This window comes from Drosophila hydei, unplaced genomic scaffold, assembly GCF_003285905.1.
Source record: "Drosophila hydei strain 15085-1641.00,03,60 unplaced genomic scaffold, DhydRS2 tig00000315-arrow-arrow-pilon, whole genome shotgun sequence".
NCBI classification, from domain to species: Eukaryota; Metazoa; Arthropoda; class Insecta; order Diptera; family Drosophilidae; genus Drosophila; species Drosophila hydei.
The window spans coordinates 845,726-863,470 of NW_022045707.1; the positions used below are offsets into that span (position 1 = coordinate 845,726).

At 34.3% G+C, this 17,745-nt stretch overlaps 2 protein-coding genes across 2 annotated transcripts in view; one reads left to right on the forward strand and one right to left on the reverse strand.

Moving 5' to 3' along the window:
* LOC111599899 (diacylglycerol kinase 1) overlaps positions 1–4,119 on the reverse strand; it is a 52,286-nt gene extending 48,167 nt beyond the window's left edge. Inside the window, exon 1 of the mRNA XM_023315722.2 lies at positions 3,990–4,119. The gene's annotated coding sequence lies outside the window, so the exon portion shown is untranslated. The remainder of the gene's footprint in view (positions 1–3,989) is intronic.
* A 4,390-nt stretch (positions 4,120–8,509) lies between these two features.
* LOC111599958 overlaps positions 8,510–17,745 on the forward strand; it is a 34,240-nt gene continuing 25,004 nt past the window's right edge. Inside the window, exon 1 of the mRNA XM_023315834.2 lies at positions 8,510–8,676. The gene's annotated coding sequence lies outside the window, so the exon portion shown is untranslated. The remainder of the gene's footprint in view (positions 8,677–17,745) is intronic.

Sequence of the window (17,745 nt, forward strand, 5' to 3'; positions counted from 1 at the left end):
GTTTGGTGTGCGTGAAGTGGATTGGAGTGGAGTGGAGTGAAATGATGTACTCCCCGGAGTGCTTTTGCCTGTGAGCAACTTAAATATGGCAATTTAATCAAGTCTATAAAACATGCCCAGCGCTCGCTTCAATATTTATGAAATGCCACTCAACGTGGCGTATACGTAATATTTGTGCTACTTGTTTTAAGTAAAAAGTCTATTTTGAACATGTGCATGTGTGTGTGTGAGCGTGTGTGTGAAGTGAAGACACGTGGCCAGCATTGATTTAAGCTGCTTCTCAGCCAGGTCTAAGTGGAGCTTTCAGCAGTTGTCATCGCATCGAACGCGCGTTACTTGGCAATCGAGTTTGTTATACTCGTTAAGGTTGTCAAAGTGGGTATATTGGTTACTGTGTAATGTTCGTAAGAATGAAGCTGGATACTTAAAATTGGAAAATTAATATATTAATATATTTATATATTTATATATTTATATATTTATATATTTATATATTTATATATTTATATATTTATATATTTATATATTTATATATTTATATATTTATATATTTATATATTTATATATTTATATATTTATATATTTATATATTTATATATTTATATATTTATATATTTATATATTTATATATTTACATATTTATATATTTACATATTTATATATTTATATTTTATATATTTATATTTATAAGTATTAAGGTTTCTATTTAAACTCTATAATTTATGATTTGAATATTGAGAATAGTAACGGTGTAGTAAGTCGGATACATCTTTCTTTCAGTGATAACATTCCAAATTTAGCTTATGATTAACCTCTTCTACTCTCTCTCTCTCTCTATCTCTATCCATAAATCGGTCAACAACAATTTTCTCATCAAGTTAGCTAATTTTTTCTTTAGCTGGATCGAGTATTGGGCAGCCGTGTATGCCCAACCGCTAGTTACTTTATACTATTAGCCAGTTTTCTAATTTTCGCTTTATCGAAATCTAAAATTATCAGAGCTAATCAGCAAAAGTTGCGGAAGCGAGGGAGGAGTTGGCGGTTTGGTGTGGGCAAAATGGAAAACTTTGAATGCGAAGGCAATCAGTGGCACGCCCACTGCCGCCTCTTTTTCTTGTGTGTTGCGTGTCACAAATTTTGTGTTCATTTTTTCCATTTTTTATATATTTTTCATGTTGTTTTGTTTGCCTTTTGCGGGGCTGCGCGTTGCGCTGTGCGACGTTGCGGCTTATCACATAATTTGAATAAAGTAGCTGCAATCTTCTGTCAGTTTATCGCAAATTAGACAACAACAACAACGACAACGACAACGAGACACAGATAAAAGCAACAACAACAATGACAACAACAGCGACAGCCTCAGCGTCAGCCACATTTGCTGAGAGCAGCGCGCAAAACGGTAGCGAGCAAAGATTTTGAATTGAAGATTGAAGATTGAAGATTGCGGAGATGATGAATCCAATTTTTGATCTAAATTTGATGCGGCCTTATGAATGAAAGCAGCATTGGCTGAAGATTGAACGCGATTGAAGATTGAAAAAAAATTGAAGCTATAAGCGCAGCTAAATCTAAAGCAGCAAATTGTGTTGAGCTAAAATAAAGTCCATTGATGATTGAAAACATATGATTGAAGATTGAATATAAGAGATTGAAGATTGAATGCGACCGATTGAAGATTGAATATTGACTGCGGCAGCTTGAAGCTAAAGACGTAGCCAAAAGTAAAATGGAAAATGAAAGTTTGAAGATAGAAGATTGAAGGCTGAATACTATAGATTGACGAATGTAGATTGAACACTGAATACTGATTGAAAGAGAGCTTAAAATATAACGTTGAGCTAATTGAATTAAAGATTCAGCATTGAAGAATGAAGACTTAAGAATGAATAGCAAAGATAAACGCGCAGCTAGTCTCCGGGTTGGTTCAATTTGAATTGAACCATGATTGATACGCAATATATTATATATAAGAAATATATATATCAAAATTCTCATGCGCTTTTGGCTCCCCAAAAACTCGAAAAAAACACTCCCAACAATAAATGAAATTATGGATATGTGTTGAAAGCCTTTGGCTGAGATGGGGGCAACGGTTTAATTGAATCACAGTCTGTGCCGTCAGTCTGTCGTCAGCTGTTGGGTTAAACTGATTAAACATGACACCTTTAATGCAGCAAATAGGTGTGTCGAGTGTGTGCTGGTGCGTGTGTGCGAGTGTGGCATGTCTGGCATTTTATGGACACGCATTGAATGTGCCACAAAATCAATTGAAAAAGAAAATCCGAAATGAGCCAGAAAATTTCCAAGAATTAAAGCAAATAAATGTTTTAAATATTTTTATGCATTTCCTTTTTGTTTCTTATTGTTTAAAAGATAAAACACATTTCTATAAAACAACAACAACAATAATAACTTGGCTACTATTAGCTGATTGCCATTTGCCCGCACGCCATGGGGCGTATACGTTATTTCTTGAATGCTAGAGCAGAAAGCAAATGCTTAACATACATATATATATATATATATATATATATATATATATATACATAGAAAGATACTGTATATACATATATGCATATATAGATATATATATATATAGATATATATATATATATATATATAGAAAGATACTGTATATACATATATGCATATATAGATATATAAATATATTCATATATATACACTGTTTAGTTCATATCATCGCGCTCCATTGCCATAAAAGACTTAAATTAGTTATCAAATTATTGTTTTATGCGATTTTTTTTATGCGTATCATAAAACTCGTAATAGACCAAAATTAGCTAAACAACGATTCAATTGATTAGGAGAGACAGCGAAGGACAGAGAGGGACAGCTGCTAGTTCGCGTAGTGAACAAGTGAGTATATTAGCTTGTGAGCAATGAATTATATTATTAATTAATTATTTATAATAATATAATTATTAATTATTAATAATTAACTAATAATAATAATAATAATTCAAGTTGAGTAAGAGAATCAGTATCAAAGTTACAAATTTTAATTTTTTTTTTTTTTTGATTTCTAAAATGAATTTTTTTTAATTTTTTATATTTTATTTTTTATTAACTATAACACATTTTTTTGATAAATAAAAAAATAATATAAATAACAATAATAAAGATATTTATTATTTTATTATATTCATTTTATTCTAAAAACAAAAATAATAAAGAAAATAGAACTTAAAATTCTTTCATTTTTTTTGTTATATTTTCTTTTTCTTTTTTTTTTTAATAATAATAAAGAAAATTGTATATTTGAAAATCATTTAATAAATTGAGGAAATAAATTGCGTTGTTATTTTTGTATTGAATATTTCCTTAATTTTTAAATATTTTATTTATATAAAAAAAATAAGTTAATGTCAATTAAGAAAGCCATTTGCACCTTCATAAACATTATAGTGATTCTTAATAATATTTATATTATTTTTTGCTTTTCTCTTCGTGTTCTTCTATAAAGAGCTGCAGTCCGTTAAAATTCCACAGATTCCAATTCAATTTTTTTTTGGAATTTTAAATTGAATTGCAGCAGCATGTTTTTTACTATTAACGAGCGTGTGTATTTTTTATTTATTTACATTTCTGTTTTTTATTTCAGTTTTTATTCGAGCGCTCCGATTTTTGTTGTTTTTTTTTAATGTCATCATTGGAGGAGCGTCCGTTAGCTTTTTTCTGCTTGCTTTACACAAGCAAACGTCTTTCGCAAGCGTCAGACAGAGAGGTAAAATCAACAAGCAGCAGCAGCAGGCATTGAGCTGCTTGTTTATGTGCTTGCTCGCTCTGTCATGGGCTAGCGAAAGACGCTAGTGTTCGCGTGTGTGTGTGCATGCATGTGTATTTGCTTACTTGCTGTGTGCTTGGGTTAATTGCATGCTCTTTTTTTCTTCTTTTTTTCCTTTTACATTAACATATTTCCTGGAAGAGTTTCGACTCCCTTAAAGCGGGCGGCTGGGCTACTAGCTTACCTGTTGTTGTTGTTATTATTATTTAAATGATTTTTGGCGCCTCACACTTTTAAGACTCTTGTTCTTCTTCGTGTTGTTGTTGTGATGAATTTGTAAGCTTTGATTTTTAGCATATTTTGCTGCGTAGTTCAATGTTGAAATGTTTTTTTAGTAAATTTACAGTTAGATTTGTTTGATTGTTTTTGTTTTCCTTTTGTTTTAATAGCTTTTCACAAATTTCACACACAAATAACGGTTTCTAAAATTTTGTTAAATGTTTTTTCTTATAGCTTACAAAAATATATATTTGTATATAACGCACTTAATGCTTCGTTATAGTATTAACAATTCGTTTCAACATTTAATACATATTGTTCAACTTGTATGTTGTAGCTGCTGCCACTGCTGGATAGCAAGAAAAGCTCTGCTAGCGCGCTTTGCTAACACACCGGCACTTCCACTGAAGAACTGAGGCGCTGCTGCACTGTGCGCGCCTTTTTATATGCCAGCTGTCGTTGCTCTCCTACTCTCTTACGCTCTTTTTTGCTTACGCTCATCCAACGCGTTTTTCTCTTTTTGTGCGTAGCTCTTAAGAGCTCGACGCCCGCTTGCAATTGTTATCAGTGTTGCGTCTTGTGACGTCACTGCGACGCTCATTTGGCAAATTGCACGTGTTGAACTGTTTTTGGCTGTTTGACTTCCTGTCTGTGTATGTGTGTGTGTGCGTTTCGCCATAAATTGGCAGGCAACCTTTTGCGCCTCTGGCATTGACTTGTGCTGCTTTGTTTATTTACATATTTCTCGCTATCTGCTATCTTGCTCTCACTTATTCATTCACTTAGTCAGTTACATACTCACTTACTTAATGTTACATTTTTTTAAGCTGCGTTATTCATATTCTTGCTTTATTCTATATTATTGCTACTACAGCTCTGCTGTTACACTCTGCTACTTTAGCTGCTGCTCTGCTACCGGCTCTTCATATTATTGCTTTATTCTTTATTGGTACTGTCTGTGTTACGCTGCTCCGCTGTTCGTACTTGTGCTGCTGCTGATCTGCTGCTACCGCTTCAACAGCTTTTGTGCAGCACTGCTGCTCTGTTTCAGCTGCTTCTGCTGCTGCTCTGCTACTTCAGCTGCTGCTACAACTTCAGCTGCACTGTACTGTTGTTGAACTGCTAATGCTCTGCTTCTACTGCCGCTACTACGCTGCTGCAGCGCTGCTACTGCTCTGCTGTAACTGTCCTATTGTTTGCCTGTGCTTCGACACGTTTGTATTGTGCCTTTTGCTGTTGATTTATCTTAAATGGCGCATTACTTGAACTTTCGCATTCACTGCGCTCTTTCTCACTCTCGTCTCTCGGACTCTGATTCTCTTCTTCCTATTTATACATTTATTAAACTTGAAAATGAATTTGCAAATAAATAAACTGTTGCACGCTTTGCAGAGCAGCAGGAACTCTTCACTTTGTTTGGCTATTTGAATTGAAGTTGTTTACTCTCAATATTTATTCAATTTATTTATATATGCAAATTAAATTGAATAAGAAAAATTGTAAAGTTGTAATCAAATCAATTTGCATTTATAATTTGTTGTTAGTTCAACAAATTCAACAACAACATAAATACAGGGCCTGCGAACATTTATATGCTGCAGAAATTAAGCAAAAAGAACTTGAAAATAACTATAAAAACATTAAATAGGGGCATTGGCTGACAACTCCACAGAAAAAGAGTGGGAGGGAGATAACGTAAAAAATTCGCAACATAAATTTGGGATTCATTTTTTACGTCACATAGCGCGTGCGAGGGAGATAGCAAACGACTGGTGCCTTCGCTTTAATGTTGCCTACTTTCAGGCCGTCGCCATTTTTGTTTCTGTTTTGGCTTTTATTTTTAGCAGCAGGCAGCATAATTTTTTATTGATTGGATTTCAGCGAAAATCACTTCCGGCGATAAATTTGTTATGCACATGGCTCCCCCGCCCCTCGCCGCCACACTAAGTGGGCTCGACAGATGCCTGACACAAACAAGGAAGAGGAAGAGAAGATGAAGAAAACTTTTGTATTTGATTTATTTTACATTTGCGTCACTGTCAAACGAGTTGGCGTCTCTCAAAGTCCTTTGATTTGTTTGTGTTTATTTGGCTTTCGACTAATGGCTAAAATGTAAGAAAAGGCAACAAGGCTCAACATTTGTCTACCCCTTTGCCTGCCACGCCCACAAGCAATCCACTTGTCATGTAATTCAATACTTCAAATCACTGCTCGGAGGTTAATGTCCTGGCAGACAGTTACTACAGCCTCCAACAGGCGACAATAAAACCAAAGTCAACAAAATTGCCAAAAAAAAAAGTCCAGAGAGTACAAAGTCCAGATTCGAGAGTTGCGAGTCTCGAGTCGAATACCAAACGAAGCACGAAACACTTTAAGCTAAATATTTATTTAGCCAGCAGCCACAGCCGTGCCAAATGAAGCATTAAAGACGCCATCGTAACAAGCAAAAATTAATGAGGCAATGCTGCACGCACAGATACTCAGCAGCAAAACACTTAAGCTAAAAATTATTTAAATACAATCAATAATTAACAACTTTCCAATAACTGTATATTGCCTACAGGGTATATATACAGTACTTACGGATACCCTGCAAAATATGAATCCAACGTTATCACCTTTATATGGTATCGCAATAGCTTATATCAAAAATAGTATAAAAATAAAACTATATTTATAGGAATATGCGTTTCATCATTCAAGCTTTATTCTAGGGTATATTTTCAACTAAATCTAAAATCCTTAAAATTTCTAAATAACATTTATATTCAATATGCTCCTTTACATTTAAGTTTCAATCTAGGGTATACACAACAGCTGCGTTAAGCAGCAGGCAGCCAACAAGCCAACGGTAAAATTCCCATAGAAACGCCGCTGCTCGGTCGCTACTCTACGGAGCTTAAGAGAACCGTGACGTCACAGGATAAAGAGCGAACTGCTGCATTGACAAGCGGCCATTCTGATGTGCGCATGCGTCAAGTATTTTTTTTTTGTTTTCTGTATGTTTGGCCACAAGGACTTGGGACTTCCGGCTAAGTGCGACCATATGACATCATTGAAAACAAACGTCGAGCTTTGGTAATGAAATTATGCACACACACATATACACTTAAAGGAAGTAAGAGCGAGAGAGAGGGATAGAGGAGGCTGTTTGGTTGTTAGTGTGAATAGTTTTTGGCTTCTGGCTTGGCGCCTTGGGGCGCTGACGTCATCGTCGTCCACTGTGCACTCGAATGTAAAATTGGCAATTGGCAAGTAAATAGGATTTTATATTTAACACTCATAATGAAGACGGTGATGATGAGGTTGCTGTTGTTGATGACATAAGCAGGGAGCTTAGGCATTTGTCGTTTGTTTTGTTATGTTTTGTGTTTTGCCCACCTGTCAAAGGTCACCTGTCTGTGTCAGCTAATTGAATTTTTGGGTCTTACACATTTCACTGCAGCTGTTGAAGCTGTTTAATTTTTTTATTGCTTAGCCATTAAGCATTGCATTTAACCCCATTTACCGATAGCTGTAATCATAATTAAATGACGTCAATGCTACGCGCCTCTTCACTGTCTGCTGCTTTTTATGGCCTCGACTGTGCGACTGCTTTATATTTAAGGCATACTTTCGGGCGCTCCTTAAAAATTGCACTTCAGTTGTCAGTGCAGCCGAAACTAGTTGATTTTAGCTGTTTTCCTTTTACGACTGGCAGACACATAAAAGTGTCGGAAATTGCGAAGGCCAAATGTGGAATGCACAGTGAAACATAAAATTTTATAGTACATTATGCCTATGCGCGAAACAAAAGGCACTAAAAAAGAACTAGAATAAGCTAGAATACGGCTAGATTTGTGTGTGGAACAAAGCTAAACTGAGCTAAGCAACAGTTAATGCTTAAGATAGATGATGATTATTTAGCGGAATCCTATATTAGTGAAAAGATAGCTAAACGTCACGGTTCCCCAGCAAAAAGTAGCCAGCAGATAAGGAATATTATCTTAAAAAGTTAGATTTACAATTATGCTGCCAGCTCTGTCTCAGCAGCAGCAAAGCATACTTATAATATATTATTTTTATGCGCAAAAGATGGCAACAGCTTGATAAAAGAAGTTGCAGCAGCTGCGCCTTTAAAAATAGCTCGAGAAAAGGCTAAGCTGTCAGCACTATATCAGTTACAGTCGACGTTGTCGTCGCCGCCACAGTCACAGCAGTTGCGCGCGCGAGCTAAAGACGCGCAATGGCATGCGACCCGACACCTAAAACATTATGCCAGCGCATAAAAGAAGGCAGCATTGAATGAAGATCAGCTTAAAGCAGCTGGAGAAAATGGCTAAGCCGACAGCACTACAGCAGCGCAACCGTAGTCGCTGTCGCCGTCGCCGTCAGATAAGCTGATCGGCGGGCTAACGGCGCGCATTGGCGTGAGGCCCGATGGCTCTTGGCTCTTGCGCTGTTGTCTTCAGTTTAACGATTTTCAGTTTCTTTCTGCCAGTCGTTCGCGTCGGTCGATCGGTTTGCTAGCAGCTGCGCGAAAACGAAGACGAAGACGCAAACGCAGATACGAATAGCAACAACTATTTTTTCGTAACGGTTCCAATAAAACACACACGCATCGGCAACAAGTGCTGCGCGCGGCTGCAGTCGCTCGTGTAAACGAATACAAGGTGCATACAACTAACAACAACAACAAAAGCATTTGTTGTTATCATTTATTTAGGCAATATTTAAGATTTTAATAACTTTAACACATTTTCGTGCAAAGCTGTGAAAAATTGTGACGATAAAAAAGTGCATATAATTTGCGCGGCGAAGAAAGAAGAAAGAAAGCAGAAGCAGAAAAAACAACACAAAGCGCAGCAGCAGAAATTGAAAACAAACAGAAAAGAAATTGCATAAGTTTTCGCCTTTTTGGCGCATCTTCATTTTTTTCTTGTTTCTTCTGCGGCTGCTGCTTCTTCTTCTGCTTCTTCATATGCCAAGCAGCTGAAACTTTTACAGCCATAATTGTTTGGTTTTTGTTTTTGTTTTTGAAACATGGCAGAAACAAAAAATAAAAATTATGTTAATCAATTTCTTGTTTGGCAAATTGGTTTATTTTTTATTTTTTAGCAAGTTTTTGTTTTTAGTTTTTATGTAAGAAATTTATTAATTTTATACAACTCAATTTAACTACTTAGCATCTGAGCATAAATGAACTATTTAGCGGCTTTGCTTATTGTATCTCCCTTCCCTCTTCAGTTCAGTTACATATTTTTTTTTTATTCTTATAAAATAATTATTTATTAGAAATTCAGTATACAAAAAAAAAATATAATAAAAGATAAAAAGTAAAAACCAATGAAATTCGATATGAAAATATATGAAACAAAATATATAATTTTATTTAAAATACATTTTTTCGAAAAATGATTTTAAATTAATTAACTGAAATAAATAAATGTTTTATTAAAATAAAAAAAAAGGCTAAAAAGTTTAAGTTTAAAATATTTTCTTTTATATTTGAGAATTTTTTAGTATAAAATATAAAAAATAAATATTAAATTACAAAACAAGTAAAAACATTCCAGAAAATATTGATTAAAATTATTTTCGGAGGGTTTCAGGTCTTTTTTAAAGAAATAAAATTTAATATCAATAAAAAAAATGAACTCAAAATATATATTTTTTGATATATTATATATTTTGAAATTTGAAATTAAATTTGCATAAAATAATAAACGAGCTCAATGGAATTTGTTAATTATATTTTAAAATTTCTTGTTTTTCATTAATTAAAATAAATATTTAGCAACTCTATTTCTCTCGCTCCCTCCCTCTCGTCCACTCTTTGTGCAACTGCAACATTTTTATCCAACTGAATTCCACATTCAAAGTATTTAATTTAATTTCAAAAAGCTTTTTGGCTTTTTACTCAAACGCACAACAAAACAAACAAAAGCCAATTAACATAAACTAATTGCAACAGAAATAAGCAAATTAGTTAAGGGGAGCCCTTTTTGTGTATACCCTGCCCCGTTTCATACTCCAAATAGAGTGTATTGCTTTTTGGTGAAGTGAGCTGCAGTAGTTTGAGAAGAATGTGCCCCTGGGGTATACACGCCTTGATTGTGCTTGACTGACCGATGGGTAATCTAAAACTGTTTGTCTGTATAAGAGTATAAGAGTATTTGTATATGTTCGAGTATAATAGTGTTCTGTCTGTATAGGAATATAAGAATTATTATTATGAGTGAGTCACGTAGCAGAAGAGATACCTCTTCATCCCAGACTCCTCGCAGGGTATTTTCTAGTCAGTCTCTAACCGACTAGACCACTCTTACTTGTTAGCCATTAAAATGGTGTCATTAAACATATACGAAATTAGCATGAATTAGATAAGAGCATTACGCCAACATAAAGCAGGATAAACCCAAAGAGAGACTTTTTAATTAGCCGCCATAAAACAGATTTCCGCAGCTTTAATCCTTGTGGAATGTTTCTGTTGTTAAATTTAAAAACTAAATGATTAATTATGATATTCACTTATTTCCATTGTCTGGCATGCCAAGGCAGTTAGCTAACTGCATAAATACCAATTCGAAATAGTTGTTCGAATAAGTAATAAAAGACGAGTCCACATACACATTTAGTTTATAGAACTTCCAGCTCTGAATGGAGCACGCGCCTCATAAAGTTTAAACACTTTTACTATAAACATTTCGACATAATCAAAACACCATAACGAGAAACCAAATTCACATTTAAGAAACAAGCCAAAAAGAAGAACAAGATATGCAAAAGCCACAAATTAGATAAGTTTTTTGTGTATTTCATTTGTCATATGTTTCACACATGTTTCACGCTCTCTGACGTAGGCGTATGCATCTAAATTCAAGTGACGCAGAGGAAAGTTAGCTGTCACATAACATTAACATATGGAGTAGGCCTCGCAACAAGTATACTTATATATAGGATTGAAGCGAGAAGACTCTCAACTCTTTGACTCTGAATCCAATCATATATATTTGCATACAAGTCGACTCTTTTTCTCTAATTTAAGGATATATTTTATGCAATTTTTATATATTTAAATAAACCTAAAATTAGAGAGAATTCTCTTATATAACATAAAACATTTAAAACTTCTCGAACAACCCTCGCATCTACTTTTATCGCTGTTGTATTTTACGCCCTCAACTGTAGAAAAATTAGCAATTGCGGTTATGCAGCGGTTGCCTGTGCTCGCTGTTTGCAGTTTGTCAATATCTCAACATTTCAATATTTCGAATCTTTCAATTTATCAAAATTTGTTTAACACATTTCAATTGAGCTGCAACCGCATAATTAATTCACAGATTTGATTATTTGCTATATAATAATCGCATAATCACATTTGACACTTCGACGACACCCACAACAGTTCGATTGCAAATGTATTTAAGCTGCGTCTATATATAGACTCGACATAGAGATGCGCCAGATGGCGTCAGCTGTTTAAAAATATATTAAATATATATAAAACAATTAAGAGGGTTTTCGATGGCAATGCCTGACTAGCAAATACCCGTAAATAAGTGGAGAGTATCTAGTATCAGCTTTACAGTCCGTAACAGGACTTCATGAAGTCTTGAAATCTTCTACTCGTATATTCTTAGACAGACGCACTAATAGTCTTCTACTCTTATACTGGCTTACAGACCTATAGACAGACCGAAGTCTTATACCCGAACCTTACATGCAGACGAATGCCTCGGAATAGATTCGGATCAACATCCTAATACTCGTATACACGTATTCTCTTATATATGCTTACAGACAGATAGACATGGCTCGATCTACTCATACACAGAGTAACCAATCGAGATCAATTTAGCAGTTAATCTTGCACAAGAGTACATATACTCTGTGGGCGTACACAAAAAGCAAAATGCCCTGCTCATTCAGCTTCAGAGTATCAAAAATAAATTTCTATTCATAAAACTTAAGCACAGTATGACCAAAGTTAGCTGATTCAAGTTGAAGCTGTGACGTCACTTGTGGCCAACGAACAAAATCAATTAATTAGGTAATAACCGAGGCTCGCATGCAGCGCAGAAACATCGAACAGGGGGAGGCGTGGGAGGGGAATCACAATGCCAAACAAACAAACAAAAAGAAGAAGAAAACGAAGAAGATACAATGCCAACACTAATTTTTGTTGCACTCTTTAAATATTTTTAGTATGCATTGCGCGTGTTTGTTGCATGTTTTATTTGCATCTTTAATATTATACAGTAAAACCTGCCTAATTTCAAAAGTAGATAATGCCAGAGTTTGTTAATAATATTACAAAATGTATTTCATTTTATTTATTTTGATTTCTTCTGACACTTTTAATCTTTTTAAACTAAATTTTTGTATTCTTTTTTTAGTTATTCTTCTAAAGAAATTCTCAGAAAACTATATTAATAAATATAGATATTTATACAAAATAATTATAAAAAAATGCAAATAAAAAAATAATTAAAAATTATATAAAAAATCAAAATATATATAAAAAAAATACAATATATAATCAAGAAATTAATTAGAAAGCAAGACATTTAACAGTTATTTAACAGTTATTTAACAGTTACATGACATTGGTTAAATACACAGAAAGGGAACGTCTGTCACTTGGAAGCACTGTGCAAAAGCCATAGAATTCTCAACTGGTTGCAGCTTAGCTAGACGGAGACAACTCAGCAGTTGTCGAAAGTGAAGTCTGGTGATGATTGAACTGGGAAGTACCCGAAATAGCTAGATAAAGAATCTGTCTACCCATTGTGTGTTGAAACTGGTCGATTTAGGATTATAAATAGATATATATATATTCTTAATGTGTACAGGTATTTATTACCTGAAATATATGAATATTTATATAATATATAAAATTGTTTCAATAAGGCAGGCTTTACTGTGTTTGCTATAGTTATTCATTTAAAAAGCTGTCTGACTCTTCAGTTGACATCAGATAATACAAATATATATATATGATATATCTATAATATATATATATATATATATGCATATCTTACAAATAATTCAGTTCTTAAACACAATTATTTGGATGCTTTTGTATTGGAATTCGCAGACCGCTTTAAATAAGTGAAAGGGTCGTCGAACCGGAATTGGTAAAAAAAGCTGAAACAAAAATTTAAATACTTAAATCAAAAAGTCAACAAAAAAAAAAACGAAACAAACATCTAAAAAAAGGCAAAGGCAAGAAGCTGATAAGCACAAAGAATGAAAGAAGAAGCAGCAAAAAGAAACACGTTTTAAGCCAAAGAACTAAGTATTATATGGTATTTTGTAGTATACAAAAGATATATATCTAAACCGAATGCAAGCCGTGAACACAAAAGTAAATTTAAAACGAAGCTAAGAACGTTCAAGCTGTATAAAAGCGGCTGTATAATACTCTACTACTCTACTTCATGTATCGCAAATTTCATAACGAGTCTCACAAGCCAATATACCCGCTTGACGCCTCAAAGCTAAACGAGTATCATCTGTAGCACTTCATTCAAATATTTGATTTGGTTTATTATGGTTTGTAAGCCATATAAATTATAATATTTCGAGCTAATTATAATATCGAAGCTTAAACTAGTTTTCCCAATTTAAGTTCTGTTTTTATTTGTTTTTAAAAAGTTCAAATATTTGTTTATAGCAACTGCATGACAAATGGTTGTCTTAATAGCATGTTATGCTATTTAATTAGAATAGATATGCTAGATATACTGCGTATATATATATATATATAGATAAACTGATAGATAGGTAGATAGTCGAATTATTAGATAATGAACTTTAATACGCGTGTCAAACTAATTAACTCAAGCGAGATTCGAAAAGGAGATATAAGAAGAAGTAGATAGATATATACACATCACATATCACATATCATATATCCATTAATTGGATTAGCATTTGTCAGGCTGCGGACAGGCGAAGGGGGCTTTCGTCGTGACATCGATATATCAACTTTCAATTGATTTAAACGATCTTTAATTGTTCAGAGTCGAGCACAATGTCCCATTCAACGATAGACTTGAACCAGAAACCCACAATGTGATAATACCCATGACTGTTGAAGCTAATTTTCAACATATAGAGACACAAAACTGAATGCAGACACAGTCGGCCCATTAAACCAGTTATCAAACAAGACAAGACATTAGCATGTTGACAACCAGCCCAAAAGGCAAACGGATCATAAAGTAAATATAAACTCTAACAGAGTGTGTGTGTGCGTGTGTGTCTGTGTGTGTGCAGCATCAATAGAGCACACAACATGACAAGAGACAAAACAAAGACAAGACACAAGAAATGCTGCACTCAAAGTGGATTATTGCATGTAAATAGTAAGAAACAAAGAGAGTCGGCTTAGCGCATACCCTGTGCAGCAAAACAGAGATAGCGAAGGCATAAAGATTACAAGAATACATTTACTCACAGAGTAATGCGGCAGTTGCGGCATTTTACAGGGTATTGACAAGCTCAGAGGCAAAATGTCGACATTTATGTGGAATATATTTAATATGCAAAAGTTAAATATTATAGAGTATAGATTAGTGTATATACCCCATTTAACATGGTATTTGTCAGGTCAAAGTAACATTTTAGCAGTGACAGTTCATCAAGCTGAAGGAAAGCTGACATAAATGCATTTAGAGTTATATTTTATGTCATAGAGTAGTGTGTATGCCGCATTTTACAGGGTATTTATGCGTAAAGCTTATGCTTTTCAATTAGCAAGGCAAATAAATTGCAATAGTAAAATGATTGCATATGAAAAAGTTCATTTTGGAATGTCAAATGAAAATTCATCGCAGCAGAGCGTATATACCCCTTTTGAGACGTATATGAGACGGCAAAACCTTTTGGTTCATTGAGCTGCATACAGCTGCTTATCGTAAAAGAGCAAAGTAGAGCAAATAAATATTTAATAATCATATAGAAGAGCAGTGCGTATATACCCCTTCTGCCAGGGCATTTATGCTGACAGAATACCCTGTTCGGTTAGAAAAGTCATGCTAATAAGAATAATAATAATAATAATAAAAATTAAAATGCAATAAAATAGTTTTCTTAAAGTACAGCAAAGCAAAAATAATGAATTGAGCGTGCGTATATACCCCATTTCACGAAGAGGGAATACGTTATCCATTATCTTGCTGAGAAAACATATGACACGAGCTAAAAAGTCGAATGTGGAACAAATTCTATTTATATTTAAGTGTAAACACTCAGACTCACAGAGTAGACTGTATATACCCGCTTTTGATAAACACACAGACATAAATAGAGCCTAAATGGAACGGCCGCACGCCCCTTCAGTGATATATGATATGCATGAATAGCAATACAAATGGAAACGAAACAAAAGTTTCACTAATTGGCAGCTGAAAAGCGTCGATGATTAACTTGCGAAAGATATGTGGCTACATATATGACCAGATATATATATTTTATTTAATATATATATATATGTAATATGTATTTGCTTTTATTATTAATTAAAAGTTTACGCGGATGTCCGGCCGGCTTTGTGGTCTTTGCCAACTTCTCTTGGCCAACTTTTATTGCCCTTTTTTCCATTACACAATTTTTTCAAGTTCAAACTGTGAGCCATAAATTTCCACCTGTTGCTACCGACTTTTCGATACACGCTCTCCCTCTCGCTGTCTCGCTCCCTCTTTCTCTAAAGTAACTGTTGCTGCGGCACTTTTGAAGCCCGCTTGAGGTCTTTGGGCTCCCCAGCTGATGAAAATGAAAATGAAACCAAAATCAAATGTCAAATGTGAGCAGATGGCGATGTCTGTGTGACGTCGTTGACTTTGTCTACTGTTATTGACCTTGGTCTACGTACGATACCAACAACAGCTACAAAATATGCGTATACTCGAGACATTTGGAGCACTTACAGCTTCCACAGAAATTTATTTAAAATAATAATAAAAAAACAATAAAAAGATAGAAAAAAACTTATCAGAAGTATTTTTGTTTTGTGGCTCTTTGCTTTGTTATTTCTGCTTCTTATATATTCTATATATATCTCCTTCATCGAATTTACAATGTCAAGTGGCTTAGTTTCTTCTTCTTCTTTGTTGTCTGTGGTTTTAGGTCTTTGGTCTTTGCTTCTTTACAAAGGGCGCTTCCATTATCTCAACAATTTCAAGTTTAAATTTTTTATATGGTATATATATATAGGTATATATGGCCTACTAGTTCAAGTATTAGCATTTTGAGTAGCTTAACTATTTCTTTATCTCTTTCTGCCACTGCTCTGTCCATTACTCTAACTTTGATATCTTAAGATATCTGTTTCTCTTACGACCCCCTCTCTTTCTTTGTCTCTCTCCTTGGCTCCCTCCCAACATATATATTTTTATAAATGTCGTACGCAATATCTTCTAGTCAGTCATCCTTGGGTGAAAAGCTTACCCTTCATTACTTGTTATTAATATATTTATGATTTTTTTTCTGTTTTGGATTATGATTATAAATAGCTATTCAGACAGTTGATGGGCACAAGTGTTTACAATTGCTTTGAATTGAATTGTAAGAAAAACTGTTTGTTAAATTTAAATACCAGAGAATCTTCAAGATTGCCTAAAGAAGCAGATTTCGTAAGGAAATATCAGAGAATTGATGATAAAGAAACAGAAATATGCCAGAAAATGCTGAGCAAGTAATTTTCTTTGAGTAATTTGAATTTGTTTTGATATCTAAGCGAATAACCTGAACAATTCCAATCTTTTTCCACAGAATCTCTTTCCATTCCCAATCGAAAAGTCTGAGATCTGTGATTAAGTAAAAACTTCTGACATTTAGAACCGTGTGAGTTGCTCAATTCTTAATTTCTACATATCTTTAGTCAACTAGCTTTAGGCCCTTAAATAGCTCATGTAAATAAAATTATTTAATTATTTAACGAACAGTCATAAAAAGGCAGCCACAAACTAAAATAAGTTATAAAATTTAACGAGCTTTATTTTTTATTAAGTGCTGGTTATAAATACGAGCAACAAACGGGCCAAACGGGCCAACTGGAGGCTGTTCCAATCAGGTAATACCCGGCCAATAAATCGCAGACAACAGACAGCAGACAGCAGCAGCCAGCGCAGAGTCAAAGTCGAAGATTATGTAAATAGCCCCAAGTAGAGGTGTGTGTTTGTGTGTGTGCGTCTGCTAGTTGCAGTTATCAGCATGGAGCGCTCGGTAGAACCTTTAACAATTATGTAGATGGAGCCAGCAAATTATGCAAAGCTCTAGTCAAAGCCCAACTCGCAGTCAAAGCAGTAGCAACAGTAGTCGAAACCTTGCCCTTGATAGGCTTGGCAACTGACCAGCCTTACTATCTAATCAAACAACGACTTCTCAATGCCCATTCAAGAAGAAGAACTCAAAAGTTAGAGGAGCTTAATATGTTTTTAACTCGAAAACTCTTACGATTACTGTAACCTATAGAATTTTAAGTGAAGTATAATCTTATACAATATACGAAAATAATATTTTAATATCCTGACTTTACGCGTCCTAGACTCGGAGTATGTAGCTAGACTAGGAGTGGTAGAAAAGTAAACCGACAAGTATAAAAGTAACAAACACCAAATCTATAGCTTGAACAACACCTCCAAGGCAAGCTAATATACCCGTATTTAGGCACTGCGCGAGCATAACAAAGAGCTGTCAAAATTTGTGTGTGTAATGCGAGAGATTGTCTTGTG